At 40.8% G+C, this 19,919-nt stretch overlaps 1 non-coding gene across 1 annotated transcript; it reads right to left on the bottom strand.

The window, feature by feature from the left end:
• Positions 1 to 2,350: 2,350 nt before the first annotated feature.
• Positions 2,351 to 2,482, bottom strand: LOC127690378 (small nucleolar RNA SNORA17). Its single transcript, XR_007979095.1, has one exon. It is a non-coding gene; the product is annotated as a small nucleolar RNA SNORA17 (small nucleolar RNA).
• Positions 2,483 to 19,919: the final 17,437 nt, after the last annotated feature.

Raw genomic sequence — 19,919 nt, 5'->3', positions numbered from 1 at the left:
TTCCCTTTCCCCCATATCCTCTTTAGCATCTGTTGTCAGTTGTTTTGTTGATCTTTGGCACTTTAACTGCAGTGAGAAGAAATTGAAATATTTTCCTGATTTGCATTTCCTAGTTGCTAACAATGCTGAACATTAAAAAAAACTTTTTATTGGTTCTTTGTGAATTTTACATCATTCATCCCTATCTCACTCATATCCCCTTCACTTCATACCTGCTCTCTACCCTTATAACCACCCCAAAACAGCAAATTTTGTTGTGGAATGTGTAGTGTGTCACAGAGTGTCCACGAGTATACCCTTTTGTCTACACTTCTTTGCTTTCCAATGTTCATTGCAATATCTCATTGCTCTGTTACACAAGGCCTCTGGATTTTGCTACTCTATTAATACAGGAATCTCACTGGAACTCCTCTAGGTTATCCTGTTGTTGCCCTGTGTCAGAGATTCCATTGTTGTATTTTTATAAAATATGCCAAAGAGCAGTCTCCAGTTAGAGAGGGCATCCTGAGGAAGGGGCATATGGACATGATAGAAGAAATGACTCAAAATCAGTGGTAGGTACAAGCTGACAGATCTCTCCCCTGCTCAAGACTTCTCTCTAGATAGCTCATCTAGATAGCTTAGCTCTTGCATACCAAAGCATATCAATTCACCCATATACCTCAGGTTCCCTTTTGATTATCTATATGAATCAGCATCTTATGGCTTTAGCCCTTTGATTATTATAAAAGACAGCAAATGCATTTTTAAAACATAACAAGTGAATTCAGAGATCTGCTGCCTTTGGAAACACAGACAATAAGCTATCTGGGTGAGATCTGGCTCAGAGATCACCACTCCTGCCCAACCTGGACCTAAATTTGCTCTGTCCAGGCTGACATTGTACATAGAAATCTGTCTGCTTTTGTATCTTTCTGACAATATGACTCATTAATGCAGCTTCCTTTGTTCTTTTAGGTCTGTGAAGCCCCTCATAAAATTCATATTGCATCTTTACATTTTGCATAGTTGAGAAATTATGTATTCTTGAACTCATGTTTTCAGAGTTCTTTCCTACAGCCTTAAGGGCTGTCCTGTAGGTCACAGCACTTACCATTTTGCTGAGGAACATTATATACACCCTTGACTCCCAGGTTTGTGATTCTAATTATAATGGAGTCATTAATCTTGACAGGGAGAACATTTCCTAGAAGAAGGAACATAAAGTAAACTATGTATATTATATAAACAAGCCCTATACCCACAGCAACCATCAGCACTAATGGAAACCCATGTCCTGCTGATTCTGCTCCAGGGACAGGGAACTGTATCACACCATCCTTTCCACAGCCATGCAGGACTTTGCAAGTATAGACCCCTTCATTTACTCCAGCAATGGGGTAAATGTTGTAGTGGGCCAATTCAAAGCCTTAGATCTGGGCCTGAGAGGTATCTGAGCTCATCATCCCATCAGCTCTCCTACGTTCATGACTTCAGCGACAACTTACTAGCAACTCCTGCTGCCAGGGCTAGCTCTTTGCTAAAAGTGCATGGCCTGCTGTTCCCAGTACTGCAGCTGGAGATGGACAGGACTATCTCTCCTGCTTTCATGGCCCCAGAGATAATTCTGCTACATGCCCCAGGTGGTGAGGGGAGAGGAGGGTATATCTCCTTAGTCAACATCACTGCAGGGGTGATGAGTAGCAAAGCTGGCTCTCCTATGTTCATACACATTGGGTATGCTGACACTTGCAACTGCTTACAATGTGTATGCAGGCTGACTTTCCAGTGGGGCGGTGGCAAGGTAAAAGCTCCTACTCTTATGATTGCAGGGCCGGATCTTCAATAATTCCTAGGTGAGGAATGAGGCCATTTCTGCACAGCTCTCACCTAGCAGCAGCCCAGAAAAGGGATGTATTTCTAGCCTTTGGTGATAACAGATTCTTGTTGCTTCAGGACCATAGACCCAGTCATGGTCTCTAGTGGCAGTGCAGACCAGGGCTCTACCACAGTCCCAGGTGGCATCACCAACTACTCACATCAGGCTCTGTTTTACTACCCTGGAGTCTCCAGCTCTGCCTGCATCCTTCTGTTTATTTTTCTCTTTCATTTCTCCACCACTTACTTGATCCTCTTAGTGACTCCTGGGGCTTCTATGTGTCTAGTGTCATCCAAGGATTGGTCTTGCTATAGGTCTTAGGAGTGCTATGCCTTGCTCATGCATTATGGCAATGGACAGGGGTCATTTCTGGCTTGGAGTGCCCTCCCAGGCCTGAATGGTGCTTGTTGGTTGTCATCTCAGGCTATCACCCTGTAGGGCTCCCTTGTGCCCAATTAATTGTTGTGTCAGGCTCACTTTTTTTTTTTAGGGAGTGTTAGGCAATTGATCATTCAGATATTCACATGTCAGAACACTTTGCACAGACATGACCTCTCTCTTCTCTGCCACCTACAGACATGCATGTGACACATTAGCCATACATGCAATGCCTCTAGGGGTAGTAATGATGGACTTTTTAAAAGAACCATTTCTTAGGAATTTTCATTTCTTATTTTGAGAACTCTCTGTTTAGATTCACGGCCTACTTTTTATTATGGTCATTTGTTTCCTTGATTTTTTTTTTAGTTCTTCAAAACATGAACACAGAAACAGTGGAATTAAATATTATACATCAAATGACCAAATAGATATCTATAGAATATTTCACCCAAATACCAAAGAATATGCACTCTACCCAGAAGCCCATGGACCCCATCTCTAAAACACAAACAAATGTTAACCAAATCAGAAAATCTGAAATATGTTATTCTCCATATGTCCTATCTGACAATAATGCTTTAATACCTGGGACAAAACAGTCAAAGAACTCTATTAGCTACACAAACTTGTAGAGACTGAACATCTCATTAGTGAATATTGACTGGGATAAGGAAGAAACTAAAAATGAACAAATCCTTAAAACTGAATTCAAATGAAGATACAACACAAAATGGTTATTAGGACACATTAAAAGCAACTCTAAGAGGCAAATACACTTTTCTACACTTCTATATGAAAAAACCAGAAAGAGATTTCTCCACTGCCTGTCCTCTACTTCCATCAGACTCCTGAAACATACAGACAAGTGCCCCTTCTTATATACATACTCCCTGCATCCTGAGCCTTCTGTGCCAAGCCAAGGTGTCCTACACAGCCTGCCATCTCTCTGTCCACCTTCATCTGACCTGAGGCTCCTGAACCATACAGAACAGCAGGTCTGGAACCATAGAGCCCAAGGATATCTATCGGAGGCCTGCCACACAGGACCATTGAGGATTATCCTTCTCCCAATACCTACTATAGCAGAAATATCCAGGGATGAAAGCCATTCAGATGTTAAAGGCCCTCAAAAGAACACTATCAGCATGAGTCAGGGCAACAGGACATCTCCAAAGCACAGCCACCCCACGACAGCAAGCTCTGGATATCCTAACACAACTAAAGCACAAGAAATGTCCTTAAATCCAATCTTACAAAGATGACAGAGGCCTATAGAGAGGAAATGAATACATCCCTTAAAGAAATGCAGGAAAATACAATCAGAGGTCTTTAAAGAGGAAAACAATCCCTTAAAGACATACAGGAAAATACAATTAAACAGGTAAAGGAAACAAATAAAACTGTCCAAGACCTGAAAGTAGAATAGAAGCAATAACGAAAGCATAAATTGAGGGAATCCTGGAGATAGAAAACCTAGGGAAGAGAACAGGAACATCAGATACAAGAATCATCAATAGAATACAGGAGATGGAAGAGAGAATCTCGGGTGTGGAAGATACAAAAGAAGAAATTGATACATCAGTCAAAGTAAATGTTAAAGCTAAAAAAGAACATCCTGATACAAAACATCAAGAGAATATGGGATAGCATGAAAAGACCTAATTTAAGCATAAGTTGAATAGAAGGAAGTGAAGACTCCCAGTTCCATGGCCCATAAAATATTATTAACAAAGTCATAGAAGAAAACTTTCCCAACCTAAAAAGAGCAATGACTGTAAACATAGAAGAAGCTTGTAAAAAACCAGCTAGACTGGACCAGAAAATAAAATTCTCTTGGCAACATAATAATCAAAACAAAAATATACAGAACAAAGAAAGAATATTAAGGGTAAAAGACCAGGAGCATGTTGTCCTTTGAGGGGCTCTACCCAGCAGCTGACTCAGATAGATATAGACACTGAAAAGCTAAGCAGTGGATGGAACTTAGGGACACTTATGGAAGAACTGGAGGAAGGACTGTAGCCCCAATAGAGATAGAAACTGCTCAATAAGACTAACAGAGCCAATTAACCTGGACCCTTGGGCTCTCAGAATCTGAACTACCAACTAAAGAACATACATGGGCTGGACCTAGGCCTCACTGCTCATATGTAGCAGTTGTGCAACTTGATGTTCATGTGGGTCCTGAACAACTGGAATGGGAGCTATCCCAATAGCTGCTGCCTGCATATGGGATGTGTTCTACTAGATGAGTTGCCTTGTCTGGAATCAGTGGGGGAGGAAGTGCCTTGCAGAGACTTGAAGTGCCAATGTGGGGGAGGGGGATACTTAGGAGGGATGGGTAGGGGAGTGAGTGACCCTGAGGGGGCTGGTGAATAAGTAAAAAAAAATTAAATTAATTTTTTAAAAGAAGTCAGAAAGAGCACAAATATAAAATAATGCTACATAATTAAAAAACAAACAAAAACAAGAATCAAGTCCAAAACAGCATGACAGCAAGAGCTAACACAAATCAAAGTAGAAATTGACAAAATAGACACAGAGAAAACAGCAAATAAGAATCAATGAATCTAAGAGATGTTTCTCCAAGAAAGTAAAATTAATATAGCCTTTTATCCAGTTAACTGAATATAAGAAATATAATGTAATTTATCTTTATTATGCTGAGATATCTTCCAGTCTTGCTATCTCTAGGATGTTCATCATGAAAGAGTTTTTTCAAAGATATTTTTCTGCATCTATTGAGATGCTCATGTAATTTTGTCTTTAAGTCCACTTACATAATTAGCTGTATTGACGTACATTAACAGATTCTGAGACAAACAAGAAAATAGTACAACCAAAAATTTCAGAAAATTATAAAAGTACTTTAACAACCCCTTTTCTGGTTCCCCCATCCTGAAAACTGCCTTCTTCTGCTCACCAATCCACCCACTCCCACTTCCCTGTTCTAGCATTCCCCTATGCTGGGGCATCTAGCCTTCTCAGGACCTCCTTTTGATGTCCAACAAGGCCATCCTCTGCTACATATGCAGCTGAAGCCATAGGTCCCTCCATGTATACTATTTGGTGGTGGTTTAGTCCCTGGGAGCTCTGGGGGTGCTTGGTGGTTAATATTATTGTTCCTCTTATGGTGCTGCAAACCCCTTCAGCTCCTTGGGTCCTTTCTTTAGCTCCTCAACTGAGGACCCTGTGCTCAGTTCAATGGCTGGCTGAGAGTGTCCTCCTCTGTATCTGTCATGCACTAGCAGAGCCTCCAATTTGACAGCTATATCAGGCTCCTGTCAGCAAGAACTTTTGGCATCCAAATAGTGTCTGGGTTTTGTAACAGTATATGGGATGGATCCCTAGGTGGAACAGTCTCTGGATGGTCTTTCCCTCATTCTCTGCTCCACATTTTGTCTCCGTATCTCCTCCTGTGGGTATTTTTTCTCCCTTCTAAGAAGGACCAGAGTATCCATACTTTGTTCTTCCTTCTTTTTGAACTTCATTTGGTCTGTGAATTGTATCTTGGGTATTCCAAGCTTCTGGGCTAATATCCACTTATCAGTGAGTGCATACCATCTGTGTTCTTTCGTGATTAGGTTGCATTACTCAGGATGATATTTTCTAGTTCCATACATTTGCCTAAGAATTTCATGAATTCATTGTTTTTAATAGCTGAGTAGTATTCCATTGTGTAAATATACTAGTACTTGAAGCACAAATTAGTGCAATAAGACAAGAGAAGGAAATTAAAAGGATATGAATAGTAAAATATAAAATTATATATTTGCAGTTTATATATTATATATAACTCCTAAAAATCCTACAGGAATCTTTCTAGAACTTATCATTGAGTACAGCAACTTAGTAAGACCCACAATCAACTCACAAAAATCAGTAGCCTGCTCTGAGCCAACAACTATATTTAGAAAGAAATCATGTATATACTACCATTCATGATGGCCTCAATAAATCTAGGAATAAATATAACCAAAGTGAAGACTGCAACTTAAATTTCAGATCTCTGAAGAGTTCTGTCAAAAGCAATGTACAGATTCAGTACCATCCCAATCAATCAACATTCTCTATCCAAATAGAAAACACTATCTAAAAATTCACATGGAGCTATAAGAGAAGAAGGATAGTGAAAGAACACTTGAACAAAAAGGACAAAGAAGAAGGAGTTGCTATTTCAGATTTCAAGATATATTCCAGAAACATAGTTGTACAAACAGTATTCTATTAAAATAAAAAGAGACATACAGACAAATGGAACAAAACAGAAAACCCCAACATGGGTAGATGCAACTAAGGCCATTAGATGTATGACAAAAATGCCAAAAGCATAAACACTAGAAAGCATCTTCAACAAGCAGTGCTGAGGACACTCGATGTCTATGTGTAGAAGAGAGTATTAGACTCACAGTTATCACTTTACTTAAAAACTAACTTCAAATGTATCAAAGGCCTTAATGCGAACTCTGAAACACTGAAACTGTTAGAAGGAAACAGAAACAGTATCCTAAATTTACAAGTTTAGCAAAAGACTTGCTGAGCAGTACTTCCTATTTGCCTAGAAAATTAAGGCTAATGTGAGTGGGATCCCATAAAACTAAATAGATTTTGCACAGGTAAGAAAATAATTGGTTGACAGCAAAGAAAGCTCAAAGCACAGAAGAGAATCTTGGCCAGCCATATATCTTATGGGTTTAATTTTTTAGGTGTTGTGTTTGTCTGATTGCCTCTTGTGTTTTGTTTTTGTTTTTGCTTTGCAACTATTAAAAAGGAATTAAAAATACAGTTTTTTTTGGTTGTGTGCATGCATTCACGTGTGTGTGTGTGTGTGTGTGTGTGTGTGTGGTGTGTGTGTGTGTGTGTGTGTGTGTGTGTGTGTGTGTGTGTGTGCGTGTGTGTATGTTTGGTGGGAAGGCACACATTAAACATTCAAGTTTAAATTGTACCTAAAACTAAGCCATTGTTTTAGTTTTTTGGGGCAGTACAGCTTAGACCTTTCTTGCAGTGGCTCTGATTTTATTAGCTTTGGCATGAAGCCCAGAGATCTTTGTAATACACACACCAGGAGTTTCTTACCAGGCTGATCTAATTATGTCACAAGGGAGCATGAACCTTGTGTCTCCAAATCACTTCCACACCCAATTGTCACTTGAATGTTGGGATGCTGTAAAGAAAGAGCTCATGGATCCTTGCCTTGTCTTCGTCAAATTTTCATTCATCCCATCTGACCAGAACAAAATTAGCTCCAGTAAGGATCTGCTTTCTACATATATAGGCATACACATGTTATTCTTAGCAGGAAATTCAGGATTTGCATCTATGGCATCTACTTAGGGCCCCAGGTTAATGACAACAGCCTGGTAAATGAACCTTGCAGGAGGATATCCTATATAAAGAATCATATAATCCTAGACTATTAGTATTGTGCTAATATTACTTCTGGGTGAATTATTCATAGGGTGCATTAGTTCAAATTCCCTTGAATTAGTTGGATCTCTCCTTTTTTTCCTTTAAACTTGTGAATTTGCTTTACTCTCTTTCTTGACTTATTTTAAAGCAGCATTATATATTTTAAATGTAATAAAAGTAAATCATTTTTACAATCCCCAGTTCTCACCCTCCCATATCCTCTCTCTTTTTCCTTTCAAATTCATGGCCTCTTATTTTTTAAGCAGTTAGGATGTTCATCTCTGGGGAAGACTAGTCATTCTTCTCAGCAGTATTTTGTTACCTGTAGCCCCTTGTGATTTTCCCAACCACACTGGTGTTTTAGTTGTTTAAGCTTTAAGAAGTTCAAGCTTGACTGCTGAGATTTCATGGGTATAGCATGCCTACCATGTATGGAAGACTTGGTCTTGTGCCAGACTTCCTGGTGTCTGGCACTTTCAATCTTTATGCCCTTTCTGTTATATTTCTTTAGTCTTGGCTATAAGGGTTGTGTTGTAGCTGTATCACTTTGGGATGGGTACCCTCAATCAGTTATTTTCTGCATTTTATTTGTCAATTTCTATAACTGTTTCTGCCTGATTCAAAAGGAAGCATCATTTAGTGAGGGAGTAAGAACTATGCTTGCCAGTACACATGAGGATAAGTGTTAAGAAAGTAGTCTGAAATTATACTGCTAAACCTAAACTGGTTTAAGAAATGACAGTAGTAGATTCTCTGAGATCTAGCAATGTGTGGATGGCTAGGTTTACAGTACCAGCCAATGATTCCCTTTCTGTTTAGTAGTCCCTAAGTCTAATTAGACAATGTTTGGTAACTACCAATATGTAAGTGTCACTACTATACCTTTAAGGGATATCTTGCTGTGATGATCATTGTAGTTCATAATCTTCATATTTATGTAGGAGTATTAAAGGACTTTCTCCCTTGACAGCTTGCATCTTCTGGCATTATGAAAGCTAGTCTTCGTGGGGAGGCTTTTGAGTCAGACCCAGCTTAAGTCCTCTGTTCAAAGTGCATGGTACTTTCAGCAATAGACACTGATCTTCAGGTTCTGGAAGTCAACCAAAGGAAATAGCTTATGTTGTTTGGGGGAATCTTTTGGATTCCCTTGACCATTGATTCAAATGGAGGCTTCTCATGCCCAATTATGGATATTTTGTTAGTCTTTGGATCTTTTGTACAATATTAATTACCCCCATGAAATATAATTTCATTAAAAACAAATATATATTTACATATAACTTTCGAGAAATATAATTAGATTCCTTATGGCCCTTTCAAGCATGTGTTATTTATTTTATCTCCCTCTTATAACTTTTATACTTGGAAATAAGTTATGTGGGTGTCCATGTCATGGTTCTTGCTTGTTCATATTCCAACTACAGTGAATATCCTATTGTGTAGCTCCTGAGGGTGTGGTATAGTGGCAATATCCTTTACTCTGTGAATCCTTACTTCTTGCCTCCTGTATTAAGGAAATCATTTATGAATGCAGTGGTATCACCTTAAAATACACTTAGAGGTTAGTTGCTAAAGGTGGTACCTCTCATCTCCTTGGAAGAGTTTGGAGGCTGTGACTCTGTAGCACACATAATTCCTTCTTATCACTATCATCTCTTCTGTCTAGTTGACATGGAAGACAGTATTCATAGAAGTATTTTTGAGATGAAGCATCCTGAGTGATGAAAGAGCTGAGTCATGGTCAGTGGTTTAAGGATTTGCATAGGCAAGGTGACCTGTGGTATACCTGTACAAATGGGTTCTGAAGAGTCACAGTACCACAAGAATCAGGAGGGTCACTGCTTCCTTCTCTTCCTAGAAGGAACACAATTATCTGGAAATGAAACTTCTGGCAGGAAAGAAATCAGAGGCTAGAAATGGAAAAGGACATGTAAAACTCATTAGAATCTTTGTGTGCACTGATTGTACAGGAAGCATATAGTAGTATGTCTCCACTACCATACGATAGTGTGTGTGTGTGTGTGTATGTGTGTGTGTGTGTGTAAGTCCTTTCATTTCACTTGTACCTATAAATTATGTAATCCTTTCTTTCACAAATCAAGTAGGAGGGACTCCACTCTAGGTCTTCATGCACAAAGACGATGAAGATTTAGTATGAGGAATCTGAGTATAGCCATTAAATTGTTTCAGCTCTGACAGTTGGATTTTCAAGAGCATACAACATGATCTGATGACCACAGGCTATAGAAGTCTGACTTTCTCTTGGCCATTCTCTACAAGGTGTCTAGCTTAATGATGTATCCTGCAGAGAGACAAGAGTCAGGGGTAGGAGCCCTGCTGGGCTTGTTTGCCTGCTGAAAGCCTTTTGTTACCATCTCAATTGCTGATTGTCAGAAAGGGCAACTTTGCATAATAAATTACACTGTAATAGTCAGGCACTTTCTACGAGATCCATTTTTCACTTTTCCTTAAAGACACTGTTCTTTCATCTTGTTCCCCTATCTGTAAAATGGACTAGGGATACCTGCACTGCCTTTTAACACAAAGGTACATGTCTTATGAGTGGTTGACAATTAGGGGAGGTATGTACTCCCAGAAGCCTCTTCTATCCCCAGGCCAGCATATATCTATTTATGCCACTTATTCTCCAGCTTTATACACATGCTGCTTCTCACCACACTGAAGGAGGAGAAAACTGGGGCCTGAGTGTGCTTGAATCTGCAGGTGGAGTTCAGAATAATGTCACTTTCAAAGTGCAATGATGGGGGCAGAGGTGGCAGAGCCAGGCATGAGGGGCAAGTGGAGGAGGGAGAAATGCAGGCCTGTCATTTTCTCTTCAAGCTAATTCCAGTTTTGTACTAGAGGAGTCAGGAGACAGGCTGGCATGCCAACACATGGTATTTGGAATAGAGTAGCTTTCAGATATTGTCACATGGCTGCTCTTCTTTGGTTTACTTACACCATAAAATGTTTCTGAGATTCCCTGCCCAAGGTGTTTATCAGGATGGATTTGCAGCTCATGCTGTAGCTGAGACTTTGGAGGATGAACATTTGTGGCCAGATTGATGCAGTTATTTATTTATTTATTTGTTCGTTTATTTATTTATTTATTTATTTATTAAATGCAACAATGCCTTTCTTGTCTCGAGGATCTAGTGTGCTAGAACTCATGATCGTAGAAGAGCAATTTGGGACAGTGATTTGAATTTGTTGTGTCATGCCAACGAAGACTATACTCTTATGGGAGTATATAAAATATAAGCAAGATTCATTAAGGAGAATTACAAAAAAAGGAAAAATTCAGACTTAAGAGAAACTCTAGGGAATGGATGAGGATCCAAAGAGAGAAAGAAGACACTGAACTTCCTTGTTTTATAATATATGTATATATAAACAAAGGATGAGGTTATTATTATGAGCTTTGTTAGTTCTCTGGGCTATCTATCACATGTGGAGGCAAGAAGGATCCTTGGGATTTGTTATTTGTATCCCAGTAGCTGTTAATGTTAAGCATGTGCTGGCCATTAGTCCCAGATGTCATCACTGAGCTCTGTTTTTGCAGATTTCTCACTTGTCAGTCACAAAAAGCTTTCGCCATTCCTTGTGGCTATTGAACAATAGGAACAATTCTTAGTTCCTCACCTACAGTATGAGCTTTCTTATGGATATGTAGAAGCAGTGTTCTTAGAAGCTATCATTAGTCTGTTACAAAAGGACAATCATGCCTTGCCATGTTCTTCAAGGGCTTTGGGGAAGCTGGCCCAGAGCCCTATCCTTTCTCTTGTTTTGAACTCCTGCCCTTCATGTTCCTGACTTGACTACTTTAACCCTAAGTTTCTTTTTAACCTCAGTGTATATTTCACTGCAACATATATGAGCATCTTGAAGTTTTTACCATGGACTTCTTTCTCTACTTGTAGCATTCTAGCTCCTGTACCAAGGTCAGCAGGCACAGGTTTTCAGAGGGGATTGAATAGGAAGAGATGTCTCAAAAGTTTGTTGTGGGTTTCCCTAATGCTGCTTGTATTCTAATGCTAATTTGGCCCCCTAAACTAATTGCCCCAAAGAGAGTCTGCATATAAAAAACTGGGGGACCCTACCCCCAGTTAATTCTGATTGGTAAATAAAGATGACGGCAGCCAATGGCTGGGGAGAAGAGACATAGGTGGTATTTAGGTTTCCTGGGATTGAGATCATGAGAAGAACGGGAGAGAGGAGAAGGCACTATTGGATAGAGAAGAACATGCAGGAGGAAGGAGGAGAGCTGCCATGGACGGACTAGGGTCCAAAAGAACATGGCTCAGAGGGCTGCCTAATTGGAGCTAAGAGCAGTCCAGACGAAACATAATAAGAAATAACTTGGGTTATGGATAGGAGGTAGATTCTAACAGCATGGGGTGGGGGTACACAGTTACCCAGCTATTATGCTGCCTAAGACTTATTTAAAAATATAATGCTGTGTATGTCTTTCATCTGGAAATATGTTGTTCTTAAGTACAAACTTTCCCTTCTTGTCCTTATTATATACACACAATTTCCCATTTTCTCGGTATCTTAGTGCAGATTGTTTGACAATGAGATGTGTTAGGAAATGAAAAGTTTTAAATTCTGTTAGAATTGGGTGAACCATCTCCCTTCTACCTGTGGATAATCTTTTATTACACTGATAATCAGGGAAGTTTTAGAAGTGAAAAATAAAGAGAAAAAAGGAACTACAGGCAATAATGAAAAGAACTAGAAAAATATGTAGAAGAAGCAAAAAAGAAGATAAATAGAGAAAGATGATAGACTGGGTTAGTGTTGGAGCCACTATATTGAATTACTGTATTGACTAACAGATTATTATTGCTATAAATTGGATTTCTAATGACACCAAACTGATTTCTCACTTGAGGCGTATGGTTCATGGTACTATGGTAATAATATCAAGGTTATAACATGACTTGGTTCTGGTGAGGATATTTTTCTGGTTTTGAACAGCTGACTTTTAATTTATATCCTCATATGGCAAGAATGAGATATGAGAGTGTATTTGATGCTTTCCAGTTGCCTCGACCAAATGCCTAACAAGAAGCAACTTAAAGGAGACAAGGTTTATTTCAGTTTAAGGGTGGAAGCAACAGCCCTCCATGGTGGTGAAGTCCTGGTGGCTGGAGAGTGAGGCAGTTGGTCATATCACATATGTAGTCAGGAAGCAGAGAGAGGAGAACTCAGGGTCTTGGCTCACTATCTCAGTTTTATTCAGTTGTGATGTCAGTCCATGGAATGACTTCGCACATATGCAGAGTGTATTATTCTTCTCAGTTAAACCTTCCTGGAAAAGTACTCACAAACACATCCAGAGATGTGGTCCCACCATGATCCTAAATCCTATCAACTCACTTGCTAAAATCCACCAGTCCAGAGAGTGTTTCAACACAGGATTTTTAATGAAGTCAAACATTCATTCATTCCATGGCATTCTCTTATAGTTTTTCAAAATCATATCTTATTGCCAGCAAAAGTCATTCACTCCATTCTTACAATTTTGAAAGTCTTAACCATTTTCTGGCACCAACCAAAATATTAGGATTGTTGTTGTGTTTTTTTGTTTTTCATTGCTTTGGCACAAACTAGGTTCATCTAGTCCTTCAACGGAGGAATGGATACAAAGAATGTGGTATATATACACAATGGAGTACTATTCAGTCATTAGAAACAATGAATTCATGAAATTATTAGACAAATGGATGGATCTGGAGAACATCATACTAAGTGAGGTAACCCAGTCTCAAAAGATCAATCATGGTATGCACTCACTGATAAGCGGATATTAGCCTAGAAACTTGGATTACCCAAGTCATAATCCACATATCAAGTGATGTCCAAGAAGAACAGAGGAGTGGCCCCTCATTCTGTAACAGCTCAGTGTAGCAGTATAGGGCAATACCAGAACAGAGATGTGGGAAGGTGTACTGGCTGGTTTTGTGTGTCAACCTGACACAGGCTGGAGTTATCACAGAAAAAGGAGTTTCAGTTGGGGAAGTACCTCAATGAGATCCAGCTGTGGGGCATTTTCTCAATTAGTGATCAAGGGGGGAGGGCCCCTTGTGGGTGGTGCCATCCCTGGGCTGGTGATCTTGGGTTCTATAAGAGAGCAGGCTGAGCAAGCCAATAAGGAACATCTCTCTATGGCCTCTACATCAGGTCCTGCTTCTTAAGATGCTTGAGTTCCAGTCCTGACTTCCTTTTGTGATGAACAGCAATGCAGAAGTGTAAGCTGAATAAACCCATTCCTCCCCAACTTGCTCCTTGGTCATGCTGTTTATGCAGGAATAGAAACCCTGACTAAGACAAATTGGTACCAGCGTAGTGGGGTATTTCTGTGACAGCCTGACCATGTTTTGGGGAGGACCGTGGAAGGACTTTGGAACTTTGGGCTAGATAATCCATTCGGTGTTAAGAGCTCTGTGGAATGTTCTGTAGGAGCTTGAAAGATAATGTTGAGAACATTGCAGAAGATGGAGGCCTGACTTGTGAAATTTCAGAGGGAAAATTAAAGACTCTTATCAGGGCCATGTTTCGATTGTGAAGATTCTGTGGTTTTGGATAGCTGGGGCTGAAGAATTAGGTGTGATTAATAAGATACCAGAACCACTAAAGGGAACCTTTGTGTTACTGGAACTATTGATGCTGGTTAGCTGGAGCTAAGAAATTAGCAGTGATTAAGAAGAAACCAGCATCACTGAGATGAAATCTTCTGGGAAGTGTTTTCTGAGAGCACAGAGGCTGTGTTCCAAAGATAGCCACAGTTGCATTTTGTTCTGTGGCTGGACTTGGTACTGTGTAAGAGTCACCCAGATAGCACTGCTTTTGAAGGCATGAAGGGGTCATGAAGAGCAGCTGAGGCTCTTGGCACAGTGAGAGGCCATGGAAGGCCATTGGTGAAGGTGCAGCCTCAGTTGCAATTGATGGCCCAGGACGTGAAGGGGTCATGCATAGGAGCAGAGGCTTGTCACCATGAAGAGAGCCTATGAGAGGCTATTGGTGAAACCTAATTACAGTGGAAGATAGCAGTGTTTTGGAGATGCCAGTACCATGTGATGACCACCAGGAACAGCAGCAGTAGTGGAGTACAGGCAGCTGAAGCCCAGAAGACAAGTTGTGTGCTACAAAGGGCAGAGCTGTAGAAGTGACCCAAACCTTTGGAGGAGCCTGGAAGATCCGTGAGTTGGATCCCAGACATTGAACCATTGGAGTTTGAGTTTTGCTTTTGGTTGTGACTGTGCCCTGATATGTTTCCCTCTTGAAGGAAGAAAGTGTTTTAGTGGAGCCCACAGTTAAGAGACTTTGATTTTTTAAAAGACTTTGAATTTTAAAGATATTGGAAATTTTAAAGTGATTGAACTTTTAATATGTAAAGACTGTGGGACTTTTAAAGTAATTTAGATCTTGGGGATGAATAAGAAAGTAAGGGTTGAGGCTTAATAGTGATGTATTTGTGTGTCAAGTTGACAAGGGGTCAATTGTACTGGCTGGTTTTGTGTGTCAACTTGACACAGGCTGGAGTTAACACAGAAAAAGGAGTTTCAGTTGGGGAAATGCCTCCATGAGATCCAGCTGTGGGGCATTTTCTCAATTAGTGATCAAGGGGGGAGGGCCCCTTGTGGGTGGTGCTATCCCTGGGCTGGTAGTCTTGGGTTCTATAAGAGATCAGGCTGAGCAAGCCAGGGGAAGCAAGCCAATAAGGAACATCTCTCCATGGCCTCTACATCAGCTCCTGCTTCCTAAGCTGCTTGAGTTCCAGTCTTGACTTCCTTTTGTGATGAACAGCAATGCAGAAGTGTAAGCTGAATAAACCCTTTCCTCCCCAATGTGCTTCTTGGTCATAATGTTTGTGCAGGAATAGAAGAAACCTTGACTAAGACAGAAGCGGTGGATGGGGGAACAGGGGAAGGGAAGAGGGCTTATGGGACTTCCAGGGAGTGGGGAACCAGGAAAGGGGAAATCATTTGAAATGTAAATAAAAAATATATCGAATAATAATAATAAAAAGACTGCTGATGTTAGAGGATCACCCTTCTCCTCAACTTCTCCAAGCTTTTTCCTAATTCAACCACAGGGGTCACCAGTTTCTGTCCATTGGTTGGGTGTAAATATCTGCATCTGATTCAGCTGTTTGTTGGGCCTTTTGGAGAGCAGTCATGATAGGTTCCCGTTTATAAGCACACTATAACATCAGCAATAATGTCAGACCTTGGGGCCTTCCCCTGAGCTGAATCCAGGCCTCTCGCTGGATTCTTCTTTATTTCTGTTCCTGCAGTTCTTTCAGACAGGAACCATTCTGGGTCAGAGTTTTTTACTGTGGGATAGCAACCCCATCTCTCCACATGATGCCCTGATTTTCTACAGGGGGTAGACTCTACAAGTTTCCTCTCCCCACTGTAGGGCATTTCATCCAAAGTTCCTCCCTTTGACTTCTGAGAGTCTCTTACCTCCCAGGTCTCTGGGTCATTCTAGAGCGTCCCCCTATATCCTACCTTTTGGCTAATACCCACTTATTAGTGAGTACATAACATGCATATTCTTGGACTATCTATGTGACCACAGGTTTAGAATTATCCATCAGAGCTTGCTGGTCTTACTGTTTGATAACATGCCTATTTACTGATGTTCTAATTCAGGCATTTGAGCCAGGTAGCTCAGTGTGTGTTCCCACCATTGCATATTTACACAGAGAGCTTAGAGGGACCTCAGTCAAGGAATATGCCCCAAAGGGTATTCAGAGAAAGCCCTGGAAGGCAGGATGGAAAGGCAGGGCAAGTGACTGCTGTGCCACCACCTAAGGTTCCTACTGTGTCGAGCCTACCAGTGTGGTGCCATCTGCTGTATTACATAGAGTCTTTAATTAACTCCTTCAGAAAAAACCATATGTATTCATTTCTTTCTACTCAGAAAACAATTCCTGGGACTCAGCAATTGTCTTTCATTACAGATAAGAACTAAAAACCCTCAATAGCACTACAAAGGTAGGCAGTGAGCCAACCCTGGTAGCCTCATATGGCCTAGGGCATCCTGAGCTTGAGCACCTGTTAGGCATCTGGGAGGGCAGCTGTGGTAGAGATCAGAATTTGGCTGGGGTGGAATATGGGAAAAGGTTTCTGAGGAAACTTGGGACCCAACACATTTTTCTCATTGGCACCTCAGGGCAGAAGAGATGTTTGTTGGCTCTTGTTTCAATTCCCAAATTGCTCCAGAAGGCTAGAGGCCCAGGGAAAAGAACTGCAGCTGGGATTTGTGACTGTCAGCTAACAGCATTTTCAGCTTTCTTTCGAATTAGTGCCTTAATCTTTAGCAGTAATGAAATCTGTCTTCCTCTCTGTGCACAGGGGGAAAACAAACAAATGAACAAAATAAAATAAAACAAAAGAAAAATATTTTTGGAGGTGTAGTGCCAAGGCAATGTTAGCAATCCCTAAAAAACAGACAGGAGCCACAATTCACAGCAGGGTTATTCTATTGGAGCTAGCTTGGGCATCTCAGTGCACCACCTTCAAGCAGGACAGGTTTTGGTGGAGAGGGAGCCCTGAATATCTATCCAGCAAGGGTTTATAGAAAGCAGCAAGTGGGGTAGGGGTGGTGAGTGTGCAAGCAATTGGAAAGCTACTATAGTCTTTAGTATAATTGCCTGATATTGGGAGTCAAACAAAAAACTTAATTTCCATTTCCCTCTGCATTGGTGGTCAATAGTCAGGGGGTGGGGTGGACTTGTAACCTGGGGGCACAAATCTGTTTGGGTGATAACCTGAAGATGCAGGTCTTGTTGGGCATGTGCCTAGAGAATGGAGGTAGACTGGAATTTTGTTAAGGGGTAACTTGGAAACTAATATGTTTGCATACCTGAGTTCAAACTTCAGTCAGGTTCTCTAAAATGGATTCTGAATTTAAAAGATTTGGCCTCTCAGAGGAATGAATGATTTTTCTTCACTGGTTTGTTTTATCTGAGCCCCTAACCCAGGGCGATTGGGAAATAGCCACATGGCTTCTCACATTCTCTGGTAGGAGAGCAAACACAGACTCTGAGAAATTCCTTAATTATTTCATAGAACATATTACATAAAACAAGTTATTAATAAGTTTTGAGAAACTACTTTCTCCCTAGAATGTAGACATAGTATTCCCTGGTACATATATGTAATGTAGTCTGCTTAACTGTTAACTAAAGACTAAGAGGTTACCTGAGTTCATTCATCTAATAAGAGGCAGTGGTGGGTATGATATAAATGCTTTTAATTCTGATAATTGGGAGATAGTGCTAGGAGGATCTCTGTAGTTCAGAAATCTGCCTGCCTTTGCCTCCTAAGTGCTGTGATTAAAGGCATGCGCCACCACCTCCTAGCTCAGATAACATTCTTAAATCCATAGCCACCAAGGTCTAATCTTTATTTGACTACTTCTCCCTCATAAAGCTGACCACAAAGGTCCAGCTATCAAAATACAGAAGCTCAGCAATTAAAACCTCTTTTGGTCACCTTAATTAGCATGCCAAATCAAAATTAACCAACTCATCATAATTTGGGGTTTTCCTCTTTTATCTCTACAAATCTCCAATTGTCTATGGGCTATGTCCTTAGTCCCTTGGGGCAAATATCACTTCTCCCTCTTCCTTGTACTCTTTCTTATTCTCCCTGGTTTCCTTTCCTTCCCATTCTCTGTCTTCCTCTATCTCCTGTCTTTGTATCATATCCCTGGCCTTTGTCTTGTGCTGAGATCTTCGTCTTGGGGTATCTTGAGCTGACTTTGGAGTCCCCACAGAAGTGGAAAGAAGGAAGGAAATTAAAGAAGAAAAAGGAGCCAGTACTATGGCTGATTCCCAGCTGCTCCCCTAGGACCTTGTTCTTCTAATGTGGCTATGCTTGGGAAGTGATTAAAAGTGGTTAGAAATCTAGTGCATGCCACCCTCGTAGAACATCATCATGCCTTGTTCTGCAGCCTTCAATATTTCCTAACATCTCCACACACTGAATTTGAGCTTAGGGGTAGGATACTTAACCCTTTGATTCCAATGTGCTAATAACAGAATTCCCTTTTGCTTCCAATGAGGAAATAATAGAGAACACAGGTAAAAAATAAAATCCCATCAGGAAGTTTATAAAACAAACAAAATAAATTACATGATCATTTTTATCTTCCATGTATAGGGTTGGCAAGTGTGATGATTAGCCTTGTCACCTTATTTAGAATTAACTAAGAGACATACCTCTGGGAAGGCCTGTGAGAGTATTTCCAGAATGTATTCACTGAATGTAGCATACACTCCCTAGCAATGGGTGACAAGTCCTCCTGGTGTAGATATAAAGATGTTCCTGGACAAAGCAGTATGACTTGTTGGCTTATTTCCCCTCTTGCTGATGAGTGCATCTATACTGTTGTTGCTGCTACTCTCACTGCCCTTCACTGATATAAGAGCCAAGTTTCCAGTGATGGTAGACCTGTGCCACATCTGGCACGAAGAAGACCCCATTTCCTGATACTCTCCAGAGAACCTACAGGAGCAGGGTATTAGGTAAGCATCACCACCCACCACCGAGAGTCCCCGAAGCTGCTCTGCTCTGAGACTCACTATCCAGCAACCTCTATTTCAGCACTCCCCTTCTGCCCCTTCTACTCCTCACTCCTCCCCTGGAGAGGGCCCTACTTCCTGATTCTCTCTAGAGAACCAACAGGAGTAGGGCATTCAAGAATTGGCAGGAGCAGGTCATTTGAGAACTGGCAGCAACAGGACATTCAAGTAGGTAGAAGCAGGGCATTTGAGAACCAGCATCAACAGGGCATTCAAGATCCGTTAGTAGCAGATCATTTGAGAGCTAGCAGCCTGCAGGGCATTCAACTCTTGTCAAGTCTGCCAGAAGGGAGACCCCATCACCTATACTTCCTGGAAAATCAGATGTTTGCAGGGTATTGGACAGAAAGAGAGTCTCAGGAGTACAGAAACACAGGCGTGCAGGACAGAGAAGATAGAGAAAGCAAGACCAGCTAATACCAGAGATGGCCAAAGGCAAATGCAAGATCATTACCAACAGAAGCAAAGGCAACATGGCACCATCACAACCCAGTTCTCCCAAAACAGCAAATCCTGGATACTCCATCACATCAGAAAAGCAAGAAATAGATGTAAAATCACATTTCATATTGCTGATGGAGGACTTCAAGGACATAAATAACTCCCTTAAGAGTTAAGAGAACATGGGTCAACAGGTAGAAGCACAAAAATTACTTAAAGAAATACAAG

This window comes from Apodemus sylvaticus, chromosome 7 (genome assembly GCF_947179515.1).
Source record: "Apodemus sylvaticus chromosome 7, mApoSyl1.1, whole genome shotgun sequence".
Classification (NCBI taxonomy): domain Eukaryota; kingdom Metazoa; phylum Chordata; class Mammalia; order Rodentia; family Muridae; genus Apodemus; species Apodemus sylvaticus.
Note: the sequence above shows the minus strand (reverse complement) of the source record. Positions and strands in the feature narration are given on the sequence as shown.